This window comes from Lipotes vexillifer, unplaced genomic scaffold (genome assembly GCF_000442215.2).
Source record: "Lipotes vexillifer unplaced genomic scaffold, Lipotes_vexillifer_v1.1 scaffold1008, whole genome shotgun sequence".
Taxonomy (NCBI): domain Eukaryota; kingdom Metazoa; phylum Chordata; class Mammalia; order Artiodactyla; family Lipotidae; genus Lipotes; species Lipotes vexillifer.
This window is the reverse complement of record NW_006772616.1, coordinates 3,293,324-3,297,151: the sequence shown is the minus strand read 5'-3', so window position 1 is coordinate 3,297,151 and position 3,828 is coordinate 3,293,324.

Here is a 3,828-nt window from a genome sequence, read left to right as displayed (position 1 = left end):
GGAAAGAGACACTTAAAGAGAGTCTGCCAAAACTGTTGGCATCCCAGGGTGACCGTGGGCGTACCCCAAGCTGTAATCCCTGAGGAGAAACATTAGAGATTTTACAGTACAGGGTGAAATAGACTTAGCTAAGATAATCCAGCCAGTCACTAAACAAGTAAATGAGCAGATAACAGTAACAAACCCCAGAGGAGAGTGGACTAATAGCCAGAGTTGCTGCAATGTATAATCTCAAATGTCCAGTTTCCAACAAAAAATACAAGACATACAAGAGAAACAGGAAAGTATGGCTCATATACCAGGGGAAGAAACGGCAAAAACACTGCCTGTGAGTGACTGGATGTTAGATTTAAGAAAACTTTAAAGTAGCTATTAAAATCTATTCAGAGAACTAAAGGAAATCATGATTAAAGAAGTAAAGAAAGGTATGATGACATGTCACATCAAATAGACTATCAGTAAAGAGATAGAGATTATAAAGAAGGACAAAATGGAAATTCTGGATTTGAGAAGTAAAATAATTGAAATAAAAATTTTACTAGAAAGGCTCATCTGTAGATTTGAAGTGACAGAAGAATTAGTGAATTTGAAGATGGATTAATAGAGATTATGCAAAGCAAAGAATAGAAGGAAAAATAAGGGAGTGATAAAGATGAACAGAGCCTCAAGAAATTTGAGGCACTATTAAATGCACAAACATATGTGTAATGAGAATACCAAAACGAGAGAAGGGAAAGGAACAAAAAAAGGTTTTTTTCAAAGAAATAATGTTTGAAACTTCCCAAACGTGAAGAAAACTTTATACATTCAGGAAACTCAGTAAACTCATAGTAGGATAAATTCAAAGAGATCCACAGACACATCACAGTAAAAATGCTGAAAGCCAAAAATAAGGAGAAAATCTTGAAAGTAGCAAGAGAAAAATGACTCATCACCTATTAGGGAACCCCAACAAGATTAACAGCTAACTTTTCGTCGGAAGCAATGGATGCCAGAGGCAGTGGGATAACATTCAAAGTGCTCAACGCATAAACAGTCAACCTAGAATTCTTTATCCAGCAAAGCTGTCTTCCAAAAATAAAGGCAAAGTAAAGACATTGCCAGACGAACAAAAATTGAGAAGTTAGTTGCTAACAGACCCACTTTACAAACACTAAAGAAGTTCTTCAGATGAAAGCAGGTAACTCAAGATAATACACACACACACAGAATGAACCTACTGGTAAAGTTAGCTAATTGTAAGAGACAGTATAAATGCAACTTTCTTCTCGTTTTTTCTCTTAGTTTAAAAAGTAATTGTATAAAACAATATGTATATTATATATTGTTGGGCCTGTAAGATGTAGAAATGTGATATATTTTCCAATAATAGCTCAAAAAAGGCAGGTTGGAGCAAAGCTGTATTGGACTAAGGAAATGATTCCAGATGGTGATCCAAGTCCACAGGAACAAATGAAGGGAACCAGAAATGATAAAAAAAAGAAGACTAATATAACAAAAACCATAAATGTCTCTTTACTCTCCATTCTTCTCTTAGCTTCTTTAAAAGACATAAAAAGCAATAAAATTATAAAAATTATAAAGATAATTATAACAGTGCATTGTTATGCGTTTCAAACATATATGGATGTAATATATACAAAATAACCCAAAAAAGGGAAAAGGACAATGGAGCTATATATGAATAACCTTTCTGTATCTCACTGGAATTAAGTTAGTATCAAGCTGAAGCTGAATTTGATAAATTAAAAACGATGTAGTGACTTCAAGAGCAGCCACTAAGGAAATAACTCCGAAAATGGAAAAAACTCATTAAAGAAATTAAAATTCTTCCTATATATTTTAAGAGAGTTATTGACAGGAATTGGCTTGATTGTGGTTGCTGGCTAGGACTGTGGCGTATTCACAGTCCGTAAGCCAGGTCATCAAGAGGGATAGGCTGTAAACTCTTGGGCAGAAGTTGGCACTGGAGTTACTGGTAGTATTTTTTCTTCCTCAGGGAAATCTCAGTTCTGCCCTTTAGGCCTTTCAGTTGATTAGGTGGAGCCCACCGGATGATGGAGGACAATTTCCTTTATTTAAATCAACGGATTGTAGATGTTAATCACTTGTACAAAATACCTTCACAGCAACAGCTAGGTTAGTGTTTTCATCGAATAAGCGGGGACTGTAGCCTAGTCATGCTGGCACACACAACTGACCATCATGCATCCCAGATAAACTCCATGTGCCTAAATGTTTGCTTTAGAGTCAGCTTTTGGAAGACCCCAAGGTAAGATACCCCCTATACCACTCTCCTGTTTGACTCAGCATGGCCCGAGGTTCCCCTCCCTAAGGGAGTAAAGCTCATTTTGAACACAAGCAATTCCCGTGACAGCCCATGCTCTCAAAACCCCATGGCTCCTCGTCCAGAATGTTATGTGTTGGGAGATTGTGTCAGCTCTCTCTTGGAAGTTGTTTGCTCATGCAAGGCCAAGTTTGACACATTATCTTGGCTGCCACAGCCCCCTGTATCCGTAAGCCAGTGTTTTCTGTCATCACCTTTGCTAAGTGTCCCAGGATTCAAATAAATACCGCATGCCCCCCCGCGTAGTATTTACAGCTGTCTGAAGAAGGTATTCATGGGAAGACTTCTGATTTTAAAAAGTTTTTCCCCATTTCCCCTGAGCCCAGCATTGAATATTTTCACTACAAAGCTAGACTCAGGACAGAAAAACAGCAGATAAACATTGCCATATGTTTTTAAAACTATGTAGGATTTTTTTTTTGAGTGAACCGATACTACTCTCAAAAGTTTATATGAAGATCTCTTATCATTTATAATGATTCAAAACAGAAGGAAGCAGTTGGGTTAAGGGAGGTCCCATTTTTTCTTTCAAGTCTTTTATAATTTGTCCTGGAAAAATGCAGCAGGCATCTAAAATCTTTGAGGGGTACGTGCAGGGTGGGGATTAGCAGTCAGCAAGATATTCGTTATGTCTATTTTTAATAACAAGAGCTAAGAGTTATTATCAGCTTCTCCCTGCTAGGTACCATGCTAAGTGCTTTGCATGCTGAATCTCATTTGATTTTCAAAACGACCCTATGAGATAGGTGCTATTTTAACCCCAGTTTCAAGATGAGAAAACAGACGCCCAGACAAGCCAGAGAAGCTGTGAACAGTCTCGTAGGTGTAAGTGGTAAAGCTGGCCTTGAACCCCGTCCCTGTCTGATTACAGAGTGTGTGCAGGTAACCGCTGTGCCTCAGGCGGCTTCTGATCAGATGCTAATGCCACCTGCGAAACAGATGTGGGCCGTGTTCCTAACTCCCAGTATTCACGGAAATGCTCTTGTTGGGATGTTTGTGTCTCAGGGCTGGCATCGAAAGTCCTCGTTGCCTGTGGCTAGGCTCACGCAGAAGAGAGTAAGATTTCGAGGGAATGGTAAAAATGAGAATCTTCATTCCCACAAGAAAAAAAAAGGTCTCATTCCCTGTCACTTGCAGCATGTCATCAAAGGGAAATAACCTTTGTGACACGGAAACAATGTCGCTTAAGATGTGGACTTGTCTTCCTCCATTCAGTTATATGATTAATTTTCTTCGTATTAACTTGAAATGAGCCCATTTAAAAGAGTACTTTTTTTACTTGAAAGCGTGGCTCATTATGCTATCATTTCAAGTAATTAAATCAGAATAAATGGCTCTGTGAAGCTATTTTAATGTAACATCTAATTATATCTGACCTAGACTGTGAACTATAATCATTAAGTACATGAACTGTGTAATGTTCTGCACGTTCTTTAATAATTTATATGGCAGAATTCAGCTGCGTGGAGTCGTAAGCAGGA